General features: G+C 46.2%; 1 non-coding gene across 1 annotated transcript; it reads right to left on the bottom strand.

Moving 5' to 3' along the window:
• Positions 1 to 1,530: 1,530 nt before the first annotated feature.
• Positions 1,531 to 1,602, bottom strand: TRNAP-CGG (transfer RNA proline (anticodon CGG)). Its single transcript has one exon. It is a non-coding gene; the product is annotated as a tRNA-Pro (tRNA).
• Between the last annotated feature and the right edge of the window lie 9,854 nt (positions 1,603 to 11,456).

Raw genomic sequence — 11,456 nt, 5'->3', positions numbered from 1 at the left:
TGTGGCCTGCATTGTGCAGGAAGTCAGAGTAGATGATGGTCCCTTCTGACCTTAATATCTATGAATCTATATGCCTCAGTTTCCCTACTCACATATAAAATATGGAATATGCTTAACTAGCAGAGGAATTGTGAGGATTCATTCATTAACATATGGAAAACACTTTGAGGTTTTTGGCTGGGAGCTCTGATGTCACTTTTGCCTGTTTAAAGAGTCCATGGCATACTTAGGAAAATTCCAAGATAGGATTACCAAAACTCCATCTATCTTACTGGATATGTACTCTCTTTTTCATTTCATTATTGTTCCTTGGCAAAGTATTTCTAGATAAATATGAATTTCCTGTTGTAAATGCCTTAAACTTTTGCTCAGATCATATGCTGGTGTAATAATCCAGTATTTGTGACATCACAATTCACTACCATGGACAGAGCTGTGATGGACTGGGCCATCAGTGTGTGAATCAAGCAACAGGAATTGAGCAATTACATAGGAAAAAGCATCTATTGTATAGACATATACTGCTTGTCAATAGGAGAGGGAAAAACCCAAACAATGTAATGAGTAAGTTAACATCCTACCACAGGATATGCCATGATACATCAGCATTCAAAACCCTATTTGCCAATGGTTTAGAATTTGCTGGAGTGTGGAGCAGCTCTTTATGGGAGCCTCCTCGTGTTGTCCTTTAAAGCTGCAAAAAGTAGAATCCAAATCTGAATGAAGTTTGTTCCCTACACGGATATGTTTTAAAAAAAAATCTCGCTAAGAGACACAGCAGTACAGTTTAGCATTGTATCCATCCGACTTGCGTGCCTTGTTCTGGCCCTCTACATAGGAATGAACTTCAGCCTACATTAGCTACATACTCTACGCACAGCCACCCAGCCGATAGCTATTAAATGTATTTCAGCCATTTGGAACAATAGGAATAGTCATTAAGGAATATTAACAGTGCAATCTCCTATTTTTGAAGAGTCTCTGATCAACCGCAACACTGACTTCCAGAAATCTCTTAATTTTGCTAATTGAAAGCATGATGATACTTTCAAACAACTGACTTGACAGCTGTGGACACTGAAGGACTCTCTCCACAAGACAGATACAACACAGGCAGCAGCAGAACAAGCTTCGCTCATATGGTTCCCTGCCACTGTGCCTCATCTCCGGTTAGAACTAGCAAGGTATTTAAGTATGTGAGTAGTCCAGCTGAAGTCACTGGAACTACTCACATGTTTAAAGTTAGTAGTGTGCTTAAGTACCTTGTTGAAGTGGGGTCTAAGAGAGGCCGTTTTTTGTTATGAATCAGTAGTTCACCAATCCACTCCTAAGCCTGTCTTCATAGAATCATAGAATCTCAGGGTTGGAAAGGACCTCAGGAGGTCATCTAGTCCAACCGCCTGCTCGAAGCAGGACCAATCCCCAATTTTTGCCCCAGATCCCTAAATGGCCCCCTCAAGGATTGAACTCACAACCCTGGGTTTAGCAGGCCAATGCTCAAACCACTGAGCTATCCCTCCCCCCAAAACAGGGCTCATCCAGGATTTGAACCCAGGACCTCTCGCACCCGAAGCGAGAATCATACCCCTAGACCAACAAGCCATCCTTTCCAGTAAGAGAGATCAGTTGTATGCTAGAGAAGCACCCAATAGTCCCCAGATGTTCCCAATCAATGAGCAATATGAGTGAGCTAGATCTGAACAGCAGAACCAGAGGTGAAAGTCCTGGATTGCATTAAGCCAAATTCCTGAGCCATCCAGTCCCACTATAATATTACCTATTTCTATATGTATGTTAATAGGAATAGCAAAAATCCCACTGTGAGCTGATGAAGAAAGGTTTATTTCAAAGCTGTGGTATAATCATAAGTGTGGATTTCCGGCTATGACATCACAGCCCTGAAATGATGTTTTAGTGAAAAAAAAAAGCTAAAACAATCTTTAGAGAGTTGAAAAAATGCCACAGTGCTGCAGTATGGAAATGGATTAATAGCTTAGTAGGCCAGAAGAGGCAAGTGATCTAATCAGAACACAGGCCAGAGTAGGGAACCTGCAACGGAGGGAATTATTCTTCTCGGCTTCCCTAGTTGAGTAATTATACAAATGACAGAGTTATTATTTGATGGCAGTAGCACCCAAGATATGCTAAGTGCTAGACAAACACATCTGAAGAACTCACATATCATCATCTTAATCCAGCTCCTATGGCTACTCCCATAGGTCATAATGATCTTGAAACCAAACTGTAATTTCCTACCAGACAGATGTTGTCAGGGTTCCTTCCCCACTCTGAACTCTAGGGTACAGATGTGGGGACCCGCATGAAAGACCCCCTAAGCTTATTTTTACTAGCTTGGGTTAAAAACTTTTCTAAAGTACAAATTTCACCTTGTTCTTGAACAGTATGCTGCCACCATCAAGTGATTTTACAAACAATCAGGGAAAGGACCACTTGGAGTTCCTATTTCCCCAAAATATCCCCCTCAAGCCCTTACACCCCCTTTCCTGGGGAGGCTTGAGAATAAACAAGATGAGCACAAACCAGCTTCGGATTTTTAAGACCCAAAAAACCCATTCAGATTCTTAAAAAACAGAACTTTATTAGAAGAACAAAAAAAGATAAGAGAAAAACTCTGTAAGATCAGAATGGAAGATAATCTTACAGGCAGATTCAAAACAGAGAATCCCTCTAGGCAAAACCTTAAGTTACAAAAAAACACAAAAAGAGGAATACACATTCCCTCCAGCACAGCCAAAACAAAGAAAACCTAATGCATTTTCTAGCTAGATTACTTACTAACTTTACAGGAGTTGGAGGGCTTGCATCCTTGATCTGTTCCCAGCAAAGGTATCACACAGACAGACAAAAGCCTTTCCCTCCCCCTCCAGATTTGAAAGTATCTTGTCCCCTCATTGGTCATTTTGGGTCAGGTGCCAGCCGGGTTATCTGAGCTTCTTAACCCTTTACAGGTAAAAGGACTTTGCCTCTGGTCAGGAGGGATTTTATAGCACTGTATACAGAAAGATGGTTACCCTTCCCTCTATATTTATGACAGATGTCTAAAACACAAGACCCCTCCCCCCCTTCATATACGGTCCATTCTCATCAGCATTATCACTGGTAGTCTCTGCAGGAGGGCCAGGAATTGAATGAACCATGAAGACTGAGCTGTGCTCTGACCTCTAGAAGTAGTTCCTCCACGTCAAGGTGGAGGCATGTTAGCAAAACAGCCTGGAGTAGCCTGTGCCAATGCTGCCTTTGATGTTCTACTTTTCAGGATAGAAAGATGGCCTCTATTTCTCACAGTCACTACATCCACACAAATATTTTACAAATACAAGAGATCAAGGCTGAAATCCTGGCTCCATTAAAGTCAGTGGCAAAACTCCCCTATGTGTGTTGCCCCTAAGCCCACTTCCATCCACACAGAAGAATCTCTAAGCTGGCTTGAGGATGCTTTAAGCCTGAGCTAGCAGGCCTGGTGTGGGTATTGGCTTGTTGATCAATGCTCATTCCCCAGATTGGATACAAAGGGTTAATTTTTTGTTTCTGTTACTTTAGGACGCAGGTATCCTAACCACGGTCATGACCTCATTGTGCTGGGTGCAGTAAAATATAAAACATTATAGCCCTGTCTAAATATTCAGCTGGAAACAGTCTAAAGCCAGCTGGAGTCATAGGCTAGATGAGCTTTCAGGGGCCTGAACAATTTCTGCTGAACCAAGTTTAAAGATGGTTAGAGGTTTTCGTTGGAAGTTCCCCAGTGGCCATAGACCGTGTCTTACTGCCCACTCCTGCTCTCGTTGACTCAGTGGCAAAGCTCATTCCCTTCAGCAGGAGTGGGAACAGATTCTTATTGATGAGACAGAAAATGAGTGAGGGACCCAGCTTTGCAGCCCCCTGTTCTGTCAGCTCCCCCAGACCAGAGCAGGATTGTCTGGAGCACAGCCCCTGGAGCCCCAAGCTGTGCTCCAGAGTCACCCTTTCCATGCAACTGCCAGGTGATAATAAACTAACCTACATTGGTGAGCGAACTTGTTGTTAGAGTTACCCTGTGGTGACAGAAACCCAAGCCAGAACCAAATGCTCTTTCTTTGGAAAGGTTTTTCCACTGCTGAACAGCCTCCCAAAGCAAGCAGTGGAAGCCCCTTACTTGAGCCATTTGAAAGTAGGCTGTAGTATGCACGGCAGAGGTGAACTCAAGTACCCAGCGGTTTCTCTCCATCTATCGAAAACGATCCAAATGCTAGCAAATACTCCAAGCCTGTGCTCCTGTTTAAGATGGGTGGATGCAAATTAGTTGCCTCAGGCTGCTGGCAAGTTTGCCAATGCAACCATCTGTGTTGCAAAGTAGGGGCATCCCTGGAGCAAAGCAGTCCTAATAGTTGCATGCTTGTTTCCCAGTCTTCTTGCATTTGTGTATAGGCCCTTGAGATAACTCGCTGATCATCCCTCTTTCTCAGTATGAGGCAGGAGCCCTGCCCTCTTGTGCACTCCTGCTCGTGCTTCCTCCTGGTATCCCATGTCCCACTTACCTCAGGGCTTTGGTCTCCTTCCCCCGGTGAACCTAGTTTAAAGCCCTCCTCACTAGGTTAGCCAGCCTGCTTGCGAAGATGCTCTTCCCTCTCTTCGTTAGGTGGAGCCCGTCTCTGCCTAGCACTCCTCCTTCTTGGAACACCATCCCATGGTCAAAGAATCCAAAGCCTTCTCTCCGACACCACCTGCGTAGCCATTCGTTGACTTCCACAATTCGACGGTCTCTACCCAGGCCTTTTCCTTCCACAGGGAGGATGGACGAGAACACCACTTGCGCCTCAAACTCCTTTATCCTCCTTCCCAGAGCCACGTAGTCTGCAGTGATCCGCTCAAGGTCATTCTTGGCAGTATCATTGGTGCCCACGTGGAGAAGCAGGAAGGGGTAGCGATCCAAGGGCTTGATGAGTCTCGGCAGTCTCTCTGTCACATCATGAATCCTAGCTCCTGGCAAGCAGCAGACTTCTCGGTTTTCCCGGTCAGGGCGGCAGATAGATGACTCAGTCCCCCTGAGGAGAGAGTCCCCAACCACCACCATCCGCCTCCTTCTCTTGGGAGCAGTGGTCGTGGAACCCCCAACCCTAGGACAGTGCATCTCATGCCTTCCAATCAGCGGAGTCTCCTTCTGTTCCCTTCCCTCAGATGTATCATCTTGTCCACTCTCCACATTAGTAGCTGTGAAGAGAACATGAAACAGTTACTTACCTGTATCTGCGTTGCTGATACATGGACGCTCCCCTTTCTTCTTCTGGAGGTCACATGCTGCCAAATTTCTTCACCGTCCTCCTGTCCCCGCAGTGCAGCCTGCTCTGAATCTTCAGAACATTGTGCCCATAGAAGCATATCCTGACGTCTGTCCAGGAAATTTTCAGTTTCTCTTATGCAACTCAGGGTCGATACCTGTTGTTCCAGACCTTGAACCTTCTCTTTCAATGTGGAGACTAGCTTGCACTTTGTACAGACAAAGTCACTTCCATCCTGTGGAAGAAAGACAAACATGGCACATCCAGTGCAGGTCACAACAGCTGAACACTCCCCATCCATATTACCTTCCTTCTACGAGCTTCCTCAGGAGTTGTAGTAACTACTCAGAGAAGTCGGCAAGATGTAAGCCACAGTGGGCTCTCCCCAGGCGAACTCCCAGGCAAACTCCCTCTGTTAGCCTCTCTGCTGTTTGCTGCTCAGCTGGTTCGCAGCTGACTGGCTTTTTATAACAGTCAGGCCCACTCAAGGCTCACCTGGAACAAAGCACTCCCAATTCACACTTTTCACACCACCAATCAAGCACACGGTCAAACTGTCAAACTGTCCCCACAACAGACAAGATGGGAGCTCTTTATTGGATTGCTTATTTCCATACGTGATTTGCTCTTTGAGATTAGATGTGGTGCTTGGGACTTCTTTTATAATACTTTAGCACTTCTGACAGACAGACCTTGACTCTGTTTACAAAATTGGATTATGCTGGATATGAGTCAATAGTGTGCCCTTGTTGCCAAGAAGGTGAACAGCATATTCGGCTGTATTAGTAGGAGCATTGCCAGCAGATCAAGGGAAGTGATTATTCCCCTCTATTCGACACTGGTGAGGCCACATCTGGAGTATTGTGTCCAGTTTAGGGGCCCCCCACTACAGAAGGGATGTGGACAAATTGGAGAGAGTCCAGTGGATGACAATGAAAATGATTAGGGGGCTGGGGCACATGATTTATGAGGAGAGGCTGAGGGAACTGGGATTATTTAGTCTGCAGAAGAGAACAGTGAGGGGGGGATTTGATAGCAGCCTTCAACTACCTGAAGGGGGGTACCAAAGAGGATGGAGCTCGGCTGTTCTCAGTGGTAGCAGATGACAGAACAAGGAGCAATGGTTTCAAGTTGCAGTGGAGAAGGTTTAGGTTGGATATTAGGAAACACTATTTCACTAGGAGAGTGGTGAAGCACGGGAATGCGTTACCTAGGGAGGTGGTGGAATCTCAATTCTTAGAAGTTTTTAAGGTCAGGCTTGACAAAGCCCTGGCTGGGATGATTTAGTTGGGGTTGGTCCTGCTTTGAGCAGGGGTTGGACTAGATGACCTCCTGAGGTCCCTTCCAACCCTGATATTCTATGATCATCATCCCCATTAGATTAGATTTCAAAATGACCTTAACAAATTACAGAATTAGTCTGAAACCAGCAAGATGAAATTCAGTAGAGACAAGTGCAAAGTACTTCAGTTGTAGAAGAAAAAAAAATCTAATGCACAACTACAAAATGAGGAATAATTGGCTAGCCTGATGTACTGCTGGAAAGGATGTGGGGGGTTATAGTGGATCAAACAGAATACAAGTTGTCAAGGTTCCTTCCCCACTCTGAACTCTGGGGTACAGATGTGGGGACCTGCATGAAAGACCCCCTAAGCTTATTTCTATCAGCTTAGGTTAAAAACTTCCGCAAGGCACAAAATTTTTGCCCTTGGACTAGGATATGCTGCTACCACCAAACGCTATAACAAAGAACCAGGGAAAAGGACCACTTGGAGTTCCTCTTCCCCCAGCTATCCCCCCAAGCCTTTACACCCCCTTTCCTGGGGAGGCTTGAGAATAAACAAGTTGAGCACAGACCAGCTTGGGTTTCTAAGGATTCAATCAGATTCTTAAAAAAACCCAGAACTTTATTCGAAGAACAAAATAAAGATAAAAGAAACACTCTGTAAGATTAGAATGGAAGATAATCTCACAGGTAGTCAGATTCAAAACATAGAGAATCCCTCTAGGCAAAACCTTAAGTTACAAAAAGACACAAAACCAGGAATACACATTCCCTCCAGCACAGCGAATTTACAAGCCAAAACAAAGAAAACTTAATGCATTTTCTAGCTAGATTATTTACTAACTTTACAGGAGTTGGAGGGCTTGCATCCTTGATCTGTTCCCGGAAAAGGTATCACACAGACAGACAAAAGCCTTTCCCCCCACCTCCAGATCTGAAGGTATCTTGTCCACTCATTGGTCATTTTGGGTCAGGTGCCAGCGAGGTTACCTTAGCTTCTTAACCCTTTACAGGTAAAAGGATTTTGCCTCTGGCCAGAAGGGATTTTATAGCACTGTATACAGAAAGGTGGTTACCCTTCCCTTTATATTTATGACACACACACACCCCCCAAAATCACACATAAGGTGAAACACTGGCTGTGATTTCTTCCTGGAGCTCTAGGAGAAAACAGAGTTAATAAGACACATGCACCTCTAAATATACTACTAACTGTATAAAGACTAACAATATTTTCCACATCTCAAGGACAATTTTAACCAGTTGATTCTGGGAAACTTTCTTGGGAGAGTGCATCAGCCACTTTGTTAGAAGCTTCTGAAATGTGTTGTATGTCGAAATCAAAATCTTGGAGTGCTAAACTCCACCAAAGAAGTTTTTTATTATTTCCCATGGCGGTATGAAGCCACTGTAGCACAGCATGGTCGGTTTGCAGGTGGAAACGCCATCCCCAAACGTATGGGCGTAGCTTTTCCAGAGCATAGACAATGGCGTAACATTCCTTTTCACTGATTGACCAGTGGCTTTCCCTCTCAGACAGCTTCTTGCTGAGAAATACGACAGGATGGAACTCTTGATTTGGTCCTTCCTGCATTAAGACTGCTCCCACACCACGCTCAGACGCATCTGTGGTTACTAGGAACGGTTTGTCAAAGTCTGGGGCCCTTAGCACAGGGTCAGACATGAGTGTCGCTTTAAGCTGATTAAAGGCCTTCTGACACTCTTCAGTCCACTGAACTGCATTTGGCTGTTTCTTTTTGGTTAGGTCTGTCAGGCCTTGTCTACATTACGAAATTAGGTTGAATTTATAGAAGTCGGTTTTGTAGAAAGCATTTTTACACAGTCGATTGTGTGTGTCCCCACACAAATGCTCTAAGTGCATGTAGTCAGCGGAGTGTGTCCACAGTACAGAGGCAACCGTCGACTTCCGGAGCGTTGCACCGTGGGTGGCTATCCCACCGTTCCCGCAGTCTCCACCGCCCATTTGAATTCTGGGTAGAAATCCCACTTCCCGATGGGGCTAAAACATTGTCGCGGGTGGTTCTGGGTACATATCGTCAGGCCCCCCTTCCCTCCCTCCCTCCGTCCGTGAAAGCAATGGCAGACAATCATTTTGCGCCTTTTTTCTTGGGTTATCCATGCAGACACCATACCATGGAAAGCATGGAGCCCGCTCAGCTAACCGTCACCACATGTCTCCTGGGTGCTTGCAGACATGGAACTGCACTGCTACACAGCAGCAGCCTTTTAGCAGCAGACAGTGCAGTATAACTGGTAGCCATCGTCAACATATTCCAGGGTGCTCTTTTAACCGACCTCGATGAGGTCGGGGCACCTAGGCAAACATGGGAGTGACTCAGCCAGGTCATTACCCTTTTAAATTTTGTCTCATGGTGATTCAGTCCTACCAGCAGTCCTACTGCACCGTCTTTTAATGAGCAGCCAGGAGATGACGATGGCCAGCAGTCATACTGCACCGTCTTCTGCCGAGCACCCAGGAGATGACGTTGGCCAGCAGTCGTACTGCATAGTCTGCTGCCAGCAAGATGTATAAAGATAGATGAAGTGGATCAAAACAAGAAATAGACCAGATTTGTTTTGTATTCATTTTCTCCTCCCTTCCTCCCTGAAATCAACGGCCTGCTAAACCCAGTTTTGAGTTCTATCCTTGAGGTTTTGAGTTCTATTCTTGAGGGGGCCATTCTGTTTCTCGCAAAGCCACCCCCTTTGTTGATTTTAATTCCCTGTAAGCCATGTTGTCGGTCGCCCCTCCCTCTGTCAGAGCAATGGCAATCGTTTTGCGCCCTTTTCCCTGAATTGCCTGAGCAGGAGCAGACACCATAGCACGGCAAGCATGGAGCCCGTTCAGCTCACCGCAGCAGTTATGACCATTGTAAACACCTTACGCGTTATCATGCAGTTTATGCAGAACCAGCACCTGAGAAACCAGGCGAGGAGGCAACGGAAGCGCGGTGATGAGGACATGAACACACTTTTCTCTAAAACCGTGTTCCCCTGCAATTTGGAGATCATGGTGTTAATGGGGCAGGCTCATGCCATGGAATGCTGATTCTGGGCCTGGGAAACAAGCACAGAGTGGTGGGACCGCATAGCGTTGCAGGTCTGGGATGATTCCCAGTGGCTCCGAAACTTTCGCATGCGTAAGAGCACTTTCATGGAACTTTGTGACTTGCGTTCCCCTGCCCTGAAGCACAGGAATACCTCACAGTTCACAAGCAAGTGGCAATAACCCTGTGGAAGCTTGCAACGCCAGACAGCTACCGGTCAGGCGGTAATCAATTTGGAGTGGGCAAATCTACTGTGGGGGTTGCTGTGATGCAAGTAGCCAACGCAATCATTGAGCTGCTCCTATCAAAGGCAGTGACTCTGGGAAATGTGCAGGTCATACTAGATGGCTTTGCTGTAATAGGATTCCCTAACTGTGGAGGGGCTATAGACGGAACGCATATCCCTATCTTGGGACCAGACCACCAGGGCAGCCCGTACATAAATCTCAAGGGGTACTTTTCAATGGTGCTGCAAGCAGTGGTGGATCACAAGGGACGTTTCACCAACGTCAACGTGGGATGGCCGGGAAAGATTCATGACACTCGTGTCTTCAGGAACTCTGGTCTGTTTAAACGGTTGCAAGAAGGGATTTACTTCCCAGACTAGAAAATAACTATTGGGGATGTTGAAATGCCTATATATAGTTATCCTTGGGAACCCAGCCTACCCCTTAATGCCATGGCTCATGAAGCCCTACAGAGGCACCCTGGACAGCAGTCAGGAGCTGTTCAACTATAGGCTGAGAAAGTGCAGAATGGTGGTAGAGCGTGCATTTGGACACTTAAAGGGTCGCTGGCGCAGTTTACTGACTCGCTCAGACCTCAGCGAAAGCAATGTTCCCATTGTTATTCCTGCTTGCTGTGTGCTCCACAATCTCTGTGAGAGTAAGAGGGAGATGTTTATGGCGGGGTGGGAGGTTGATGCAAATCGCCTGGCTGCTGAATACACGCAGCCAGACACCAGGGCGGTTAGAAGAGCACAGCAGGAAGTGCTGCACACCAGAGAAGCTTTGAAAACCAGTTTCAGGACTGGCCAGGGTACGGTGTGACACTTCTGTTTGTTTCTCCTTGATGAAAACCCACCCCTTTGGTTGCCTCTAAATTCTCTGTAAGACACCCGCCCTCCCGCCTTTGATCACAGCTTGCTTGCAAAAGAAATAAAGTCACTATCATTTAAAAAACATGTATTCTTTATTAATTGATCATAAAAATAGGGAGATAACTCACAAGGTAGCCTGGGTGGTGTGTGGGAAGAGGCTAGGAGGGAAGGAAAAGGCCACTTCAAAACTTGTTGAATGACAGCCTTCTGTTGCTTGGGCTGTCCACGGGGGTGGAGTGGTTAGGTGCCCGGAGCCTTCCCACCCGCGTTCTTGGGCGTCTGGGTGAGGAGACTATGGAACTTGGGGAGGAGGGAAGGCGGTTAAACAGGGGCTGCAGTGGCAGTCTGTGATCCTGCTGCCGTTCATGAACCTCCACCAGATGCAGGAGCACTGTCCGTTTGATCCCGCAGTAGCCCCAGCATTGCCTCATGCCTCCTCTGATCTTCCTGCCGCCACCTTGCCTCACGTTCATTGCTCACTGTCCTGTACTCTGCTATTGTGTCCCTCCACAAAGCTCTGTTAGTGCCAGACAACTGCATGAGCTCAGAGAACATTTCATTGCGCGTGATTTTTTTTTGCCGCCTTATCTGAGATAGCCTTTGGGACGGAGGAGGGAGGCTTGAAACATTTGCAGCTGCTGGAGGAAAAAAAGGGAGTGAAGTATTTTAAAAGATACATTTTACAGAACAGTGGCTATACTCTTTCATGGTGAACAACACTATTCACA

The sequence above is a fragment of the Eretmochelys imbricata genome, chromosome 12, assembly GCF_965152235.1.
Source record: "Eretmochelys imbricata isolate rEreImb1 chromosome 12, rEreImb1.hap1, whole genome shotgun sequence".
Taxonomy (NCBI): Eukaryota; Metazoa; Chordata; order Testudines; family Cheloniidae; genus Eretmochelys; species Eretmochelys imbricata.
This window is presented reverse-complemented; position numbering and strand designations above follow the sequence as displayed.